Raw genomic sequence first — 18,874 nt, 5'->3', positions numbered from 1 at the left:
CTTACCTAGGACATGCTTAGGTGTGTCCTTTCTCATGAATCCTTCCGGGAACACAGACAGATGTGAGTCTATATTTTAGGGAGGGCCATGTTCTTGAAGCATTTGTTAATCACGTTTCTTTTTTATGTTCCTTTTCCCAGATAACCACATACTTGGCTTTTTAGATTTATCTTCTTAGTGACTTGTATTCATCAGCACAATTTTTACCTTATATATGTTTGCTTTGTGTTTTAAGATAATCTTTTTTGTTTGTTTGTTGTTTGGGGTTTTTTGTTTGTTTTGTTTTTGTCTTATGAGACAGGGTTTTTCTGTGCAGCCCTGGCTGTCCTGGACTCTCTTTTGTAGACCAGGCTGGCCTTGAACTCATAGAGATCAGTCTGTCTCCCAGAGTGCTGGCTCTTCAAGTGCTATTTTGTAGTAGTGTTATCAGAAGTATGCTATCCTGGTGGAAAGAACTCAGACTTTTTCTACCAGAGTGGGGTGCAGGGCTGCAGATTAGTTCCTTAAACCCAGCTAAATCTGGGAACTCCATCTCTGTGCCCTTTGCTTTCCAGAGATGCCCCCACAGTACCACCAGTCATTTCACCAGGATTTCTGGCTAGATCTCAAGGTTTCTCACACACTAAGCTCAAGATATTGATTGGTCCTCAACAAAACCCACGTATATGCTCCAACACTTGAACTTCTAAGCCTATGCAAATTTCATGCGACTGGGCCTGCTAAAGGGTGGTTATAACTTAACAGAACTAACATTTGAGGCCAATACCCTGTATCCACTTGACAGCTCTCACTTTTACTTAGCTGTCTAAATCCTGGGGAGTTATTTTTATGTTGTAGACGATGCACCTCGTGGAATACTCTCAAGGCCATTTTATTTCTTGGATTTTTATAAATATCCCAGGAAATGAAGGAAAAGATGACTGAATAAAAAAGAAATCAATACCGTATTAGTATAAGGTGCATACTGTATTGCAAAACAAATGATCAACAACTCCCTTTCAAGGTAAGTTTAACTCTGCGTCCTCCTCTCTGGAGCTTTTTGGAGCCCCTTGCAGAACTCATGCCTAAACCCGAAGAGATTTAGCATTCGAGAAAGGATGTCGACGCCCTCTTCACCCACTCAAGGGCATCACCAAGCGGGGGCGTGCTGGAAACCGCACCTACTGTGGCACTGTCACAAAGCCAGAAGCAGGAACCCAGTCGGTGCTCCCCGCCTTCCCTCTGACAGAGAGGCCCCGGGAGGAGTCACGTGGAACCCGAGAGCACTCCCCAGCCTTGCGCAAAGACGCCACTCAGGTTGCCAGGGGGCGGGGCGGGGCGCGTAAGGGGCGGGGCGGCGCAGGGGCGGGCGGGGCGGCCCGGCGTATTATGGGATGCGGCGGTGGAATGGCGCTGGGCGCGTGATTTTGAACAAACCCGGGTCTGTGTTTCGGAGGCGCCGCCGCCGCCGCGGCTGCTGGGAGCCCGGGGAGCGCGGCGCGAGAAGGAGGCGGCGGCGCCGCCGGTTCGGGTGAGTGTCAGCTCCGGAGACCCGGGCGGAGCGGCGGGGACCGGCGCCGGGCCCTCGGGGCGGCCGCGCGGGCGGAGAGCGCCGGCCGGCTCCCGGGCAGCTGGGCCGGTGGGCCGCTGCGGGCGGAGGGTCGTCGGGGCGCGGCCGCGAGCCGCTGGCGCCTGAGAGCACGGCTGTCACTCGGCGAGGCCGGCGCCGCCCGCCCCGCGCTCGGGAGGAAGGGCCCGGCGGCTGTTGACAGGCTCTCGGCGGGGCCCGGGAAGCAGCCGCCGGCCCCAGGCTTCTGGGAACCGGTTTTGCTGCTGTGTCATTTCGTACCAGCGCCTCCTTTCGCTGCTGCCCGCCGCCGCGTTCTTCCTACGCCCCTTTGTATGGACTCCTCTGGGTGTGTGTCCGTTTCCCTCGCGAAGCCCACCAGCCTAATGTCATAATGTCCCCGCGGTGCACGGGGGAAGGGAGCGGGGCTGGGACTCAGCCTGGCCAAGCAACGGTAAACAACCATCCGAGTGCCGGTGGACCCGGCTGTTGGTGGGGGAATAAAGTTGAAAGATGAAGAAACTGGGAACCCCTTACATGCCCAGCCTCTAGCGGGCTGTAGATAAAAAACGCTCTGGGAGCGGGTGGGAGACAGCACTTGATTAAGCCCGAGCCTGCAGACCTTTATATGGAGTTGTCATTGAAGCGAGGTAGGTAGGGAAATGAAATGGCTTCTACTTCTTCCTTATTCTTAGGTAAACTTAAGACAGTAGAATAGCCTTTTCCACAACACTGAGATTCAGTTTCCTCCTTGCAGATTAGCCCTTTGAGGGCTTAGACTGTAACTGAATGATAAAGAATAAAGCTTTTGAGCTGGTAATTATTAAGGCTTTCTGAAGCCAAACAGCTAATTTTGGGGGAATACTGGTCCCATTCAGAAGCCTTGCAGCTTATATGCTTTTATTCCTTAGATGATTAAATATTACTTATATCCTCTTTTGGCTACTTATTAAACTAAGGAGGAACTGGAAGGGGTGGGTAGGTAATTCCGGAAGCTTGTTCTAAAGCAAGCTGTTTATTTTTCACTGCATTGGACAAGTGTATCACCAGCAGATGGTTTTTAATTTGGAAACTTAGATTTTAAAACCATTTGGCAAGGGATTCTAGCGAAGAGCTGTGTTTCCTATATATTAGAAGTTGATCGTTCATGAGTGTTTTTCCACTGTTGAATCAATACACTTTAAATTTAGTAGCGCTTGTATATCTCAAACCAACGACAAATTGACGCAATGGTGTTTGTTCATGGCAGAAATGGTCAAAGTTATGCGAAGAGGAAAACAGTTCAGAACTTTATTTTTAAAAAATAAGGGCGGGGGGGGGGGGGAGACCCCAGTTCAGCGCATGTAATTTAAGGGGTGTCTGAGAAGTCAGGTATGCATATGGAAATAGCCATACTGTCAAAGTAGTTCGGTGGGTGGAGTAAAATGCCAAAGTTGGTGCGTGACGTTGAAGGTCTCCAGTGACTCTGAAATGTACACGACACATGTACATTTCAAGTGTTGTTCTGGAAATGAAAGAGTTTGGGGTGTTTACGGTTCTTGGGTCAGATTCCGCATGGCTTGACCTCCTAACCAATATCCCTAACTTGGAATCCTGCAGGTATCACGACTTCCCGTCCCCCCCCCCCCTCGTTCCCCTCCCACGGGAGTTGTGGGGCTGGTCCTGGGATGATAGGTCTGGCACAGCCCGCCGGTAAGGGCTAGAACCTCCGGTGTGCGTTTGAAGGTTGGCGGGGCGGGCGGGAGGTTTCCCCGGATATGTGGGTGTGCGCTGCTGGGGAGGGCGGGCCCGGGCGGGAGCAGGAGGAAGGGGGAGGTGACTGGCGGCCGCGGCGGCGGCGGCCGGGGCTCGGCTGTCGGGGGAAGCTGCTGAGCTGTGATGGTGATGACGAGGTGAAAATGGCGGATCTTTCGAAATACAATCCCGGCCCCTGACATACCAGAGGCGGCGGCAGAGGCGACATCGCCACGCCGGTTCCCTTCTGGGTCCCCAGGTACCCTGTAGCATTCCATTTCGGGCAAACTGGGAAAGGAAGCAGCTGGACAGAGCTATCGTGCACAGCTAAAACAAGCACTTCCCCGGTCTCGAAATTGCCCCGGACCTTCTGGAGCCCGCTCCTCGCAGCCGGAGGGTGGAGAAAGCGGCAGCCTCTGGAGGTAGCGGAGAATGGGGGTACCGGGGGTTCTCTGTCTGCAGAGCTCTTTATTTGGGAACTGGGGGAGGAAATGCGTTGCAGATCAAAAATGACTTGCCCGGAGTGCAAAGAATCAGTAGCCTCAAAATGACATCAACATTATTTTTTTGAGTATCAAGAGGACTGAGTTTGCTTAGACCTAAGGCTGCTGCTGAGGCCTAGAGGACCCGCCAGTACTTGCGATCCTTGACAGAATACTCAGACACCCACTCAGTGGGGGTTGGCTGGTGGTGTCCAGCAGCGTTCAGGGAGTTGTGTTTCCCTTCCGAGGCACAGCATTGGCATTTTCTTCCACATTTAATGTTGGTGACAGGACATAGTCCTTAACTTTCTGGGGTGTGGGTCCTACAAATTTTTGAACATATGGACCAGTTTTGTAGCAATCGAAAAAACCTTTATATGGCTTTGTCATCTTTGGGGTGGCACCTTTGACCCTGCCACTTGGCAAATACAGTTGATACTGTAAATCATATTTTCTGCCCATTTTAAAGTGGAGTTTCTTCTCTGCCCCTATCTAATTAAATGAATTCAGAGAATGAGGTTATGGAAGATTTTATAATAGACTGTATACTACAAGTGAAATTCCATTTGGGAGTGTTGTTCTGCTCATGAATTTGCCTTCACTGTCAGAGATGTTATGTTTTGATGCAAGCTTTGAGTATATTAAACTGATAAAGATAATTGGAGCCTGTTATATTACAAATGTTGCTTCTTTGTTCAGGAAACTAGAGCACTGTTACCTTGATTATGAGCCTTGATTGACCTGATGGTGGCCCTAGCTTACGTTTGTCATCTGATGGTTCGTACTGTTTTAGATTGTGCTGCAGGTTCCTAGGCGGTGTCCTTGCATACAACAGCAATGATACTGAAAGTCTTACATGTTACATAAAATCTTATACACCAGTTTGGGGCCTTCCTTTTTTCTTCAACTTAAATGGTAGAAAGAAGGTTGGGTCAGTGACCTTGAATTATAAGGGTAAACAGGTTACTATTTAAGAAATGCAAAAAAAAAAAAAAAAAAAAAAGAAAAGAAAAAAAAGAAAAAGAAATGCCTACTAGTAATATTGTAAGCAGTAATAAGTTTTCTTACCCAGGTTGTCTACAAAGTGGTATGATAGTACATCTATTACCGTATGGTATATTGTGAGATACAGGGCAAATATTTTGAATGTGTATATAATTTGAACCTTGGCTTTCACTCACTACAAGAATGAGAAGCCAAAGAATGTTTTACAGTAAATGCCTGAGAGGTTCTTAGAAGATTTAATTATTGTTGCTCATCAAAAATATAATTTGAGGGGTCAGCCAAATGGTCCAGCAGGTAAAGGCACTGGCCATGCCACCAGTCTTGAACTTGCTTCCCGTGGGACGCACATGGTGACAGGAGAATACCAACTCCCACGGGGTACTCTCTAACTTCCTCATGTCAGGTGTGCTCCCACTAAGTAAACAGATGTAGAAAACACTAAACTTGTGTCTGAAGAGGTAGTTCATCCATTAAGAGTGTTTCGTGCCTCTCTAGAGTTTCCAGCATCCATGACAGAAGGCCTCACAACTGCTTTAACTCCAGCTCCAGGGAATTTCATTCCCTCTTCTGGCTTCTTTGAAAACCTGCACATTTGTGGCCTATATGCACAAACACACATCAAAAATGGCTTCTTTCTTTTTTTTTTTTTTAAAGACGAATGCATTAAAATTATATATTTATATAATTTTATCTTGCATTACTCAGTAGAATTTGTTTGTTTTTTAACTAAATTATGCTACAGTTTTTTGGTCCACATCAACTAGCTTACTTGGTAGTAAGAATAATAATTTTTAAAACGTAAAATGCGTTGTCAATTGTCATTGTTTTCTGTTTGTTTTGTGATGAGGTCTTGCTTTGTAGGCCAGGCTAGCTTTTTTGTGTGTGTGAGCATTTAGCCTGCATGCACCACATGCATGAGATGCCCACAGGCATCAGGTACTCTGGAGCTGGGCATGCAGAGATTGTGAGTCACTACCACGTGGGTGTTGTACTCTTTGGAAGAGCCAGCTTCTGCCTTGAACTGCTGAGCCCATGATCAGGTTAATTTTAATCACCTGGTGCTTTTTTGGTTGCTTCTTGGTGATTATCCCGCCCTCCCTTTTTAAGATAGTCTTTTTCTGTAGCCTAGGCTGCCCTGAAGCTCACAGTGGTCCTTATACCTCCCAAGTACTGGGATTACAGGCATGTGCCACCATGCTTGGTTTGTGATTACCTTCTTCTTTTTTATTTCTAATATTTTTTTTGAGACAGGGTTTTTCTGTGTAGCCTTGGCTGTCCTGGACTTGCTTTGTATACCAGGCTGGCCTTGAACTCACAGAGATCCACCTGCCTCTGCCTTTCCAAGTGTTGCAATTACAGGCTTGTGTCACCATGCCCAGCTTTGTGATTACCTTTAAGCCCCCCTCCTCCCGTTTTTTGAGACAGGATTTCTGTGGCCCTGGCTGTCCTAGCTCCCATTATGTAGATAGACCAGGCTGTCCTTGAACTTACAGAGATCCACCTGCTTGTGAGCAGTTGTGATTACCTTTAGAAAATTATTTCTTTTTTAAAAAAATAATTGTATCATTTCCCCCCTTCTCTTTTCTCCCTTCAAAGGCTTCTATATACTCCTTATTCTTTTTCAACTTTATGACCTTTTTCTTTTTTTAAAAAAGATTATTTATTTACTATGTATACATATTCATTTGCACAACAGAAGGGGCCACCAGATGACACTACAGGTGGTTGTGAGTCACCATGTGGTTGCTGGTAATTCAACTCAGGACCTCTGGAAGAACAGACAGTGCTCTTAACCTCTGAGCCATCTTCCCAGCCCCCATGACCTCCTTTTTCATTAATTTTTGTTATATAGGGAAGTGCATGCACACACATAAGTATAACCTGCTCAATCTCTGTAGTTACAGTTATTTGTACCTATGTGTTTTTTAGGGCTGACCATTTGTCATTGGCTAACTAATTGGTGTGTTCTTCCCTGGGAAACTCTTTCTCCCAATCTCAACATGCATTAGGGTAATTAGTTTATTATTATTGTTGCTGTTGTTGTTGTTGTTGTTGTTGTTGTTGTTATTATTATTATTATTATTATTATTATTATTATTATTATTTTCTTTCTCTGTGTAGCTTTAGCTAACCTGTCTTGGACTCGCTTTGTAGACCAGGCTGGCCTCCTGCTCTGCCTCCCTAAGAGCTGAGATTATGGTGTGCACCACTGCACCTGGTGTAATTTACCTTTTAAAGCTCAGTTTTTAGATCATCTTAGTAAGGACAGTTACCTATTAATAATTTAAATGTATTAGAATGACTGAAGGAAGAATTTGCCTCTGTAGAGAATCAAGTGTCTGTTTTGTTTGGAGAGAAACAATATGGATAGTTTTGCTTATTTTGGTTGCCTGCCTTCCTTCCTTCCTTTCTTTCTTTCTTTCTTTCAGACAGGATTTCAGTGTGTGTAATTGGAGATTCTTCTTGCCTCAGTCTCCCTAGTGCTAGGGTTACAGGGGTCTGGGGTCACACCCGCTTTAAAGGTCTGCCATTATTTGTCAAACACTTACATGTTGAACATTCCTAATCTGACCCAAAGTGATCATTCAAAAACGTTTAGCTTTTAGAGCATTTTGGATTTTGGTGTAGGATATAGTTAGAAGAAAAGACTATACGTAAATTCCCCAACGTGAAACTTGAGAATCTGAAACACTTCTGGTTCCTGGCATTTTGCATGAGGAATAATCAGCCTATATTGGGGGTTGTCTGTGAGCCCTAAACTATGCATGGGAACAATAAACATCATTGCCCCAGAGGGTTTTCAGTTTAAGTGTCACTGCAGGTGAAATTGAAGTCATAGGCTAACAGGGGCCTTGTAGCACCAGGCTTTGAGTTGTACAGCTTTAGGGTAGGATGGCAGCCTCAGAACTGTACCTAGGGATATAGATTCATGATGTGTTTGTAAGGTGTGCTGTAGGTGAGAGGAGACAAGTGAAATACCGTGTCAGACTCCAAGCTGTGGAGATCTGACACTGTTGATTGAAAAGGGATGGAGTAACTAACTCATGAACTGCATGTCATAATGACAGATTAGTTTTCTGTGGAGATTAAAAGATCTCATTTTATTTTAATTAACTATTTTGTGTTTGAGCTCACATGCCATGGCCCACATGTGGAGGTCAGAGGACAACTTCTGAGAGTCGGTTCTCTCCTTCCACCAAGTGGACCCACAGATTAAACTCAGGTTACCAGGCTCGGTAGCAAAGCACCTTACCAGCTGAGCCATCTCTCCAGCTGCAGATTAAAAGACCACATGTGGGCCATGCCACGTGAGCTCACACACAAAACAGTACGCTAAGCTTTGATATATCTCCATGGAAAAAGATAGTAAGTTCTAGGCCAGCCGTGGGCTACATAATGAGACCTTGTCTAAAATAATAATGGTAATACTAGTGACATTTGAAGAAAAATTATCTGAAGAACATTGACCAGTGTTATTTTCGTGTTTATTTAGGACATACAATGATGCCCTTACTGCATATCAGTGAGGGTATCATATGGGAATATTCGCAAGAGGCTTGGGCCAGGCTCCGTCCACGTTTTGTTACTTGTTGCTGTGATATGACACCTGAACTGAAGAAGCCATTGATTCTAGCTCACAACTCCAAGTCACAGTCCATTATTTGAGGGAAGTCAAGGTGGGGGGAACCCAAAGCATCTTGTCATTGCGTCCAGTATTTGGAGGATCACTTCTCAAGTTGCTTACATTAAGAATCCTTGTTTCATGCTGTCTTCTGGGTGAGCATTGTACTCAGGACTCAGAGCAGCTGTGGTTACAAGACTGTTCCAGGCCAGGTCCAGTCCATCATGGTGGGGAAGCAGGGCGAGGCTGGCTGTCACAGTAAGCAGCAGGCTGGAAGCAGAGGCAAGCTTTGATGGAATATTGAAGGCATAAAAACAGCTTGAAGGGAGAAGTAGTTTAGAGAATGTGGAGGTACAGTGCACCCACGTCTTCACAGTGGCTTCTAAGTGGGCCTGAGATTATAGGATAAGCAGCAGGCAGAGCCAGAACTGGAAAATGGGTCTTCTACTGTGTGGAATATTAAGAGTTTGTTGTTTGAGAGACGTCTTCTACATAATCTGTGCTAGTGTTGAGCTCAGGATACTCCTGCCTCAGCTTTCTGGGTGTGTTTCTTCTGTGGTAACACTCCGTAATAAATTCTTTAAAATGTAAAAACATACGTAGCCTTTTATTTCCATCTATATTATTTTAAAATTTTAGATACAATTTGCTTTTTTTCCCCCCATTGTCCCTGTGCTAAATCAAATATGTTTCTCTCTGCTGTGGACTTTTTTACTGTAACAGCCCAACACCCCACTCCCCACACCTCAAACTGGGTTTTCTCTAGGGTAGACATGGTTATCCTAGAACACATATTCTCATATTCTCCCCCCACCCCCAGGCTGGCTCGTACTCACATAGATCTACCTACCTCTGCCTCTTAGTGCTTGGATTAAAGGCACCCTTCCCCCCACTTGTAACAGCCCTTTAACTGTCCAGCCTAACAGTGAGCCCATGTTGCCTCTTGTTGATTCTTCTTCTTGTTGTTTTTTAAAGCTCTCAGACCTTAATTTCTCAAATGTTCTCAAAGTCAGAAAGCAATAAGTACCTGTTAGTTAAACTGCTTATAGAACTGTAAGCTAGTTAAAAGTTTAGGCCTTGTAGATTTTTTGATAGTATTTTCAGAGGTTATTGTTGAAAAGCTTTCTTGAAGATAGTTTCTTAACTTGCTAGCATGTCTATGATGGTATGGATTTCGTGTTGAAAACACTGTAAAGTCACAGAGCACCTTACATAGATAGTTACTTTCTTTTCTTTTCTTTTCTTTTGGGTGGGTGGGGGGTTTCAAGACAGAGTCTCTCTTGTGTTAGCCTTGGCTGTCCTGGACTCATTTTGTAGACCAGGCTGGCTTCGAACTCACATCGATCCACCAGCCTCTGCCTCCCAAGTGCCGGGATTAAAGGTGTGCGCCACCACGCCCGGCCTAGATAGTTATTTTCAAAGCCTGACATAAATAATGGTACGGCTTTTTTTTTTTCCCTGAGATGGTCTCTCTGTGTAGCCTTGGCTGTCCTGGACTGGCTTTGTAGACCAGGCTGGCTTCAAACTCACAGTGCTCTGCCTGCCTCTGTTTCCCAAGTGCTGGGATTAAAGGCATGCACCACCATGCCCGGCTAATGGCGGAGGTTTTTAATGGCATTCCTTCCTTATGGTTAATTTATTCATTTTCCAAATTTCTATGGAGAGGCTATTGTTTGCCAGCTCTATTGTAGGCCCTTGGATGAGAGGGAATGATGGTGAGGAAGGTGAGCAAGTCTTCCTCCTGTAGCTCACGCTCTGAAGAAGTGGGTGGGATGTAATCAAGTACAAACAAATCGACAAGGACTTTCTAATAACAGTAGATGGTGTTTAAGAATGGGGTAGGATGTAGTGCCATGAGGGTTGTGTTGGACAGAGGGCTTTTAGTGTCATTGAGACAGAGTTAGAATTCATTAGACTTTCTGAATTGAGTGACTCTGATTGGGCCTAAACCATTCAACCATTTTCAACTGGGAGGAAGTAAAAACCTGATTGACTTCCAGGAGTGTACTTCTGCCAGTAGATGCTTAGAACTTCCATGCTACAAGCTGTAGCTACTGAAGCCATGGGGGATTCTATTTGTGTTCTGGGCTCTTCTCCTCCGTCACTGACTGGTGGTAACTCCTGTGCAGGAGAAGCAAACTGGCCTTAGCTTTCTTGGCCTGTGAAGATCCTCTTTCCTTAGAATAGACTTCAACATTGATGAAGACACATATGCTAGCACATAGCTTCCATTCCAAAGGGATAAAATTAGGGTGATGAATCATGTAACTAAAGGGCCAAACCCTTTTCTTGCCATGCTCACAAGCTTGTTTGGACAATTTATTTTAGCCATGGTTAGTATGCCCTGTGCGTGACCCTAATGGAAATATATAAGGGTATTAGGTGCTCTGTAGACTGCTGCATGGCTTCTGAGGTGCCCTGTTTCTGGAACTTTGCACAGTCCCATATTACTTACAGACTGGACAAGCCAAATTAGACCGTTTCTTACTACAAGTGTAAAAAGACATGCGTGCGTGCTTCCACTCCTGTAACTTAGTGTTGCTTGTGGGTATTCTCTTTCTCTGCTCCCTTCCACCCTCCCTTCTTCTTCCCTTCCTTCTTTTCCTTCTTCCCACTTTGCTTATCACACTATCTAGCAGTCTTACTATGTGACTCAGGCTGGCTTTGGAATTGCCTCAAAATAAAAATCCTCCTGCCTCCCAAGTATTGGGATTTCTAGCATGCACCACCATGCTGTGCTACTCCAGGTCTCCCCCACTTCTCTCTTTTTAAGATTTATTTTATGTATATGAGTGCTCTGTCTTCATGCACACCAGGAGAGGGATTCAAATTACATTACAGATGGTTATGAGCCACCATACAGGTGCTGGGAATTGAACTCAGGACCTCTGGAAGAGCAGCCAGTGCTCTTAACTGCCGAGCCACCTCTCCAGCCTTTATTCCAGGTCTCTTAACAAGATGAATGTAGACTTAAGTTTTCTAACAGTAGAGCATTCTTTTTTTTTTTTTTTTATTTTTATGTTCAATGGTGTTTTTTGTTTGTTTGTTTGTTTTTTGTTTTGTTTTTTTTACAATGGACTATGTTCAATGGTGTTTTGCCTATATGTATGTCTATGTGACGATGTCAGATCTTGGAGTTACAGACAGTTGTGAGCTGCCATGTTGGTGCTAGGAATTGAACCCTGGGTCCTTTGGAAGAGTAGTCAGTGCTTTTAACTGCTGAGCCATCTCTCCACGCCCCCAGCAGAGCGTTCTTTAAAGGATCAGAAGCACAATACGCAGAAGAGACATGGCAGTCAAAGCCACTATCACATTTAGGAACTTCAGTGTCCTTGGTGGTTATTTAGCACAATTCTTTTGGTTTTTCAAGACAGGGTTTCTCTGTATAACAGCCTGGCTGTCCTGGACTTGCTTTGTAGACCAGGCTGGCCTTGAACTCAGAGAGATCCACCTGCCTCTACCTCTGCCTCCCTGGGATTACAGGGTGCACCACCACTCCCAGCTTTAGTGGTTATTATTATTATTATTATTATTTTTTGAGACAGGGTTTCTCTGTGTAGCCTTGGCCATCCTGGACTCACTTTGTAGACCAGGCTGGCCTCGAACTCACAGCGATCCACCTGCCTCTGCCTCCCGAGTGCTGGGATTAAAGGCATGCGCCACCACGCCCAGCTTTTAGTGATTATTAAAACAATAGAATAGTTGGCTTTTTGTTTTTTTTTTTTATTCATTAAGTTGCTTTGCTTTTTTCCTTGCTGTACAGCCCAGGCTCTCCTGACACTCAGTAGTGTCTTGAGTTTTGGGGTTAAAGGAATAACTGTACCACACACCTGAATAAACATGAGTAAGAATATGGGCTGTACAAGTAGTACTGAAAACCGACTTGACGTAACACTTGTAGACTACTACATCTTCTGTAACTACAGAACATGTGTTCACATGCACAAAGTGAAACATTCATGAAGATGGATCATAACTGACTGACAAATCTCTTATTTTGAATTAGGGAAATGTGAGAATTTGTTTTGACAATAAAAGTTAAACTAGAAATTGATATAAAAATCTCCAAATGTTGAGGTATTAAATACTATTTATTGTCAAAGATGGACTCACAAGGGCTATTAGAAAAAAACATTTTTTTTTCCGAGATAGGGTTTCTCTGTGTAGCCTTGGCTGTCCTGTACTCCCTTTGTAGACCAGGCTGACCTCGAACTCACAGCGATCCTCCTGCCTCTGCCTCCCAAGTACTGGGATTAAAGGCATGCGCCACCACTGCCTGGCTAGGACATGTTTTGAAGTGAATAAATAGTAGCAAAAGTTGACCTAATGGGATGGATTTGAAGTAGCATTGGTGTTCTTTTTGTTGTTGGTTTACTTGTTAGGTTTCAGTGGCGTGTTGTAGGTATAGAAGGCTTCAGAGTCACTCGTCATGTCCTCCAGAGTGGTACCTCTGGGAGCCAGTGTTACCTTCAGCGTGTCTGACTGCACCATTCCTTTGCTTTTTTTTGAGTGTTTTCTCGCTACTTTGGGGAAAAAAACAAAGCTGTAGCAGTGATCTGAACCACAGCTTGAAAAATTGTGTTTTTCTGGGGACAGACAGCAAACATAACTTTTGCAGGCATAAAATTGCTTACATATGTTCTTCCCAACCATGGAGAAATGTAATTAAATAGCAAAACACCCTCAGGGTGAGAGTGACAGAGAACAGCGCTCTGGGCCTCTAGGCTGGATTTACTGAACCCTCATCCTTGTTACCATTTTAAGATTCTGGAAAATGAAGGTCAGATTACACCTAAAGAACTCAGTAGGAGCCGGGTGTGGTGGCACATTCCTTTAATCCCATCACTCGGGAGGCAGAGGCAAGTGGATCACTGTGAGTTTGAGGCCAGCCTGGTCTACAAAGCGAGTCCAGGACAGCCAAGGCTACACAGAGAAACCCTGTCTCGAAAAAACAAAAACAAAACAAAACAAACAAACAAAAAACCCAAAAACCCAAAAAAACAAAAAACCAAAACCAGACTAGAGTTCAGCAGTTGACACAAGTGTGATACATGATGGAATGGTCTTTGAGATTGGTAATAAAAATCAGTTTAACTTGCAGGCTAAAGTAGAAAACCATCTGATTTTCTTGGTAGAAAAAGCATATGTCCCTCCCCCTCCCTCCTCACCCCCCACCCCCCGTGCGTGCGTGTGCACGCGTGTGTTTTGCTGGAAATGAAACATTAGGCTTCGTACATATGAGGTCAGTGTTCTACCATTAAGTTACATTTCCACCCTCACTCCTTTTGAGACTAAGTCTTGATATGTACATAGATGTATTAGTTACTTCTCTGTTGCTGTGATAAAATACCATGACCATAAAATAACTTAAAGAAGAAAGTTTATTTTGGTTTATGGTTCCAGAGCAAGAGTCCATCGTGGCAGGGAAGACATGGCATAGGAACAGGAAGCTGGTTGGACACATTTCCTTCCATATCCTGGAAGTGCAGAGAGCAAGCAGGAAGATGGGGCTCTTAACCTTCAGCATCCTCTCCCAGTGATGTGCTTCCTCACTGTTCATCCTTGAGCATTGGGACTGTTACCCATTCAAACCACCACCCAGGCCAGCCGAACTCACAGTCCTTCTGCCTCCACCTCCTAAATCCTTGCATTACACACAAACCACCATTCTTGGGTTCATTTAGTTTTTACAGATATAGTCATTTTTACTTCGTATGTATGGCTGTCTTACCTGTATGTCTATGTACCACCTATGTACAGTACCCTCGGAGTCCAGAAGAGGCTATCAGATCTCCTGGGGCTGGAGTCACAGGTGGTGGTGGGTACTGGGAATGCAGCCCCATCCTCTGCAAAAGCAGCCAGTGCTTTTAGTGCTTAGTTGCTTAACTATTTCTCTAGGCCAAGTTTTTTTGGTTTTTGTTTTGTTTTCTTAAAGGATAAGCAAGATGGCTTAGCAGATAATGGTGCTTTTAGCCAAGCCTGATGACCTACATTCAATCCTAGTGATTCACATGGTGGAAGGAGAGAACCAGCTTTGTCCTCTGACCTCCACACTTGCATCATGAAACTTATATACCCCACCCCCTACAAGTATATACTTTAAAAAAAAAAAATCGTTTGAAAAAATAAGAAAACAGTGGAGCCGAGTGTGGTGGTAAACATTTGTAATCTCAGCACTCGGGGAGGCAGAGCGAGTCTAGGACAGCCAAGGCTACACAGAGAAGCCCTGTTGGGAAAAACAAACAAACAAACAAATAAAAAACAACAACAACCCAGAATGGAAGCCAGTTCTTTTCAACTTGATAAAAGAAATATGAAAAACCTACAGATAAATAAATGACATTGGGAAGCAAGCAGGGACATCTGTTTTCACTCCCTTAAATTATCAGTTTGTGTGATGTCACAGCAAATAGAGTAAGGCAAAGGAAATAAAAGGTGTGCAGATTAGAAGGAAGAATTACACCTGTTATTTGCAGATGGGTATTGAACATTTTAAGTAATCTACATAGAAAAGCTACTTAGTGTTAAGTAGGCTTCAGATACGGGACAAAGACAGTATACTAAATCATATCTCTATTAATGACAAACACTTGGAAAGTGGGAAAACCATTTATAATAGCATAAAGACAGAGTACTCAGGGTGGGCTGAACAGCATGTATCAGGTGTGTACACTTGGAGTATAAAGATATGCAGTTGACGTGTGTGTCTTTGTATTTCTGTATGACTGCAAGGAAGACAGTAACAGCTCTTATTTCTTGTTTTGTTTATGAGACAAGGTTTCTCTGTATAGCCCTGGCTGTGCTGGTATTCACTCTGTAGACCAAGCTGGCCTCGAATTCAGAGATCTGCTTGCCTCTGCCTCCTGAGACTAAAGGTGTGCACCACCACTGCCTGGCAACAGCTCTTGTTTTAAAATTCTTTTTATGATGATGTGTGCCTGTAATCTTAGCTATTGGATCGCTGAGGCAGAAGGGTCCAGCTTTCAGGTTAACCTGAAGGACTTAGCCAAACCCTGTCTAAGATAAAGTAGAGCTAGGACTGTAGCTCAGAGGCAGAGCATTTGCCTGTCATGCACATGACTGTGGGCTCTTCACCCAAACTAAAAGGGTTATAAAAGGCAAATGTTCTTGAATGATACAGTATCCTCCTCCTCTTCCTCCTCCTCCTTCAATGTGCAAAATGGAGCAAGGTGGTGGTTGTGCAGCCTGGTCTACAAAACCAGTCCAGGACAGCCAGGGCTACACAGAGAAACCCTGTCTCAACAAACAAACAAATCACAGTCAGAACCTTCTGGCTATTTTCCTGTGGCATACAAGAATTGTATAGTACGCCCTTCCATGCAGCATGCGTTTTGAGTTGATCTTTAGTGTTGCTCTCATCTCTAGTTCCCTTCCTTTTGACTGTTAAATAATATTCTCCTGTACAGATCTCCTGCACTTTATATATCCATCCACTTAATAATGAGCATTTGAACTTTCTCAGTTTGAAACTTAAGTTACAAACATTAAGTTCAAGTATTATGGCTACATCTTTCCATTTTTTAAAAATAAATACCTAGAAAGGAATGAACCAAATATTTATGGTTCTGTGGATACAGACACTCAGATTATCTCATTTAGTATGGATAGAGCATCCAGGTCATGGGCATGATTTGTAGTAGGAGAAATGAAGAGACTGTGTGGCTGTAGGTGGGGCCCTTGTGTGTGGTAGAGACTGTGGCTGTAGGTGGGGCCCTTGTGTGTGGTAGAGACTGTGTGGCTGTAGGTGGGGCCCTTGTGTGTGGTAGAGACTGTGGCTGTAGGTGGGGCCCTTGTGTGTGGCTGTAGGTGGGGCCCTTGTGTGTGGCTGTAGGTGGGGCCCTTGTGTGTGGTAGAGACTGTGTGGCTGTAGGTGGGGCCCTTGTGTGTGGTAGAGACTGTGGCTGAAGGTGGGGCCCTTATGTGTGGTAGAGACTGTGTGGCTGTAGGTGGGGTCCTGTGAGCCTGTACTGTGAATGCCTGTAAAACTGTCAGTGTCCATGAGCTGTGTTCAATATTTAGGAGTGTTTATGGCTCTGGCTCTGCTCAGTACCCAGTTTGTGTGCCACACCCGCTTTTCCAGTTTCCCCAAAGTCTGCAAACCCTACTAATTACTTTCAACTACAAATTATTGTGACTGATGATTTTCCTGCATATGTAAAGGACTCATTCAACACAATAAGAATTTTAAAAGCTAACATAAAAAAAATTTTTTTTTCTTGCTTTTGTTTTTTTTTTTTTTTGAGACTGGGTTTCTCTGTGTAGCCTTGGTTGTCCTGGACTCGCTTTGTAGATCAGGCTGGCCTCAAACTCACAGTGATCCGCCAGCGTCTGCCTCCTGAGTGCTGGGATTAAAGGCATGTGCCACCATGTCTGGCAAAAGAAAAACAACAAAAAAACAAAACAAAACAACACTTCTTAAGGCTGGCCTTGAGTTCCTGACCTTTTGTCTTTACCTCCCAAATAGTGAGATTACAGCCACGTGTCTCAGCTATTAATAGGCGCACACACACACACACAATTTGCACATGAAAAGACAGACAGTATTATTATTATAGCCGTCAGTGGTAGAGTGTATGCTAGGCAAGCACAGAGGAAAAAACTAGATTCCTCATTTCTAAGAAATGTCTTTGTTTTTCTGATTGACTTATTTCACTTAACATGGTAATCTTCAATTACTGAATTCTCACCTTTTGAAACAGGAAACAATATGCTATAAAAATACTAGAAGGGATTGGAGGTGTAACTTGGTAAAAATAGCTCTTGTGTAGCGTGTGCAAGTTGCTATGTTCAATTCCTGGTAGTAATTTTTTTAAAAAGAGGATAGAGCAGACTCAGTACATTGTTTAAAAATATGGAAGTTGGCCTGATGTGGTAGCTCACACCTTAATCCCAGTATGTGGAAGGCAAATGGATGAATAAAATCACACGGCCAAGTTCATGAGTAATGAGTCAAAGCTGCCAGACAGTAGAGTACTTGCCTCATGCACACGAAGCCCTGGATTCAGTCCCTAGAACAACAGACATCCACGCATGGAGCACATGCTTGTGATCCCAGTACATGGGGAGGCAGAGGCAAGATTAGAAATCAAGGCCAGTCTTTCTCAAAAAACAAACAAACAAACAAACAAAAAACCCTCAATGTATGTATGTATGTATATATATATATATGTATATATATATATATATATACTTAAACATATATATGTATATTTATAATGTAAATATAACTATATTAATAATTAGCATGCTTCCTAGTATTCATGAAGCCCTGATTTTGTGCCTAGCACCACACAAGCCAGCATGGCGGCACACGCCTTAACCCTAACACTCAAGAGATGGAGGCAGGCAGAGAGAGGGCTTAGAAGTTCAAGGTCATCCCTGGCTTCATACCAGAACGAACCTGAATTGCAGTCTCACATCTCAGAAAACAAGTCTCCCCGAAACCTCAGTGAGGTTGCAGAGACTAAGAGCCACTTGCTGCTCCTTCACAGGGTGTGTGTTCAGTTCCCAGCACCCATATACGCTCACAACCATCTCCAACTCCAGTTCCAGGGGATCCAACATTGTCTTTTTCTTTCCATAGGCACTGCATGCACTTGGTGCAATCACATACATGTAGGCAAAACACTCATACACATAAAAATAAAGATGTTTTAAAACACCTTGCAAGTCCATATCTAGGTATGTATTAATATTATTTAAAAGAAATGGTAAGATGTAGCCATAATACTTGAACTTAATGTTTATAACTTAAGTTTCAAACTGAGAAAGTTGAAATGCTCATTATTAAGTGGATGGATATACAAAGTGCAGGAGATCTGTACAGGAGAATATTATTTAACAGTCAAAAGGAAGGGAACTAAAGATCAGCTCAAAACACATGCTGCATGGAAGGGCGTACTATACAATTCTTGTATGCCACAGGAAAATAGCTGCACAACCACCACCTTGCTCCATTTTGCACATTGTAAAGAAGAAGAAGAAGAAAAAAAAATTCACGTAGCCAGGCTTAGTGGCTCACATCTGTGATCCCAGCCCTCAGGAGGCAGAGGCAGGTGGATCTCTATGAGTTCCAGGCCACCCTGGTCTACAAAGTAAGTCTAGGACAGCCAGGACTACACAGAGAGACACTGTCTGAGACTGCAGGTATGTGCCACTACAAGTGGCCTTTTATGTCTTAATGTAAATGTCTGGTATGCAAGATACAGTGAGCAACCCATGTGGAAGGGTCAGGTCCTGACCCACAGGTTGAGAACCATTGCTTTACAACATGTAAAGGTGGGGCTCGGAAGAGGGCTCAGGGGCTACAGAAAGAGTACCTGCTGTTCTTCCAGAGAACTGGAGGTCATTCTAACACCCATATAGGGTGGCCCTCAACAGCCTGTAATTCCCTCCAGAGGGTCTGATGCTCTGCTGTTCAATTGTTTGGTAGGTGTTTATGATTTAGATAGTATTGTTGTTTTT

General features: G+C 44.1%; 1 protein-coding gene across 1 annotated transcript in view; it reads left to right on the top strand.

The window, feature by feature from the left end:
* Positions 1 to 3,377: 3,377 nt before the first annotated feature.
* The window catches only part of Lin54 (lin-54 DREAM MuvB core complex component), a 69,870-nt gene continuing 54,373 nt past the window's right edge, over positions 3,378 to 18,874 (top strand). The window contains exon 1 of the mRNA XM_051170211.1: positions 3,378 to 3,702. The gene's annotated coding sequence lies outside the window, so the exon portion shown is untranslated. The remainder of the gene's footprint in view (positions 3,703 to 18,874) is intronic.

The sequence above is a fragment of the Acomys russatus genome, chromosome 28 (genome assembly GCF_903995435.1).
Source record: "Acomys russatus chromosome 28, mAcoRus1.1, whole genome shotgun sequence".
Classification (NCBI taxonomy): domain Eukaryota; kingdom Metazoa; phylum Chordata; class Mammalia; order Rodentia; family Muridae; genus Acomys; species Acomys russatus.
The sequence above is the reverse complement of the archived record's forward strand: the minus strand, read 5'-3'. Positions and strand labels throughout refer to the sequence as shown.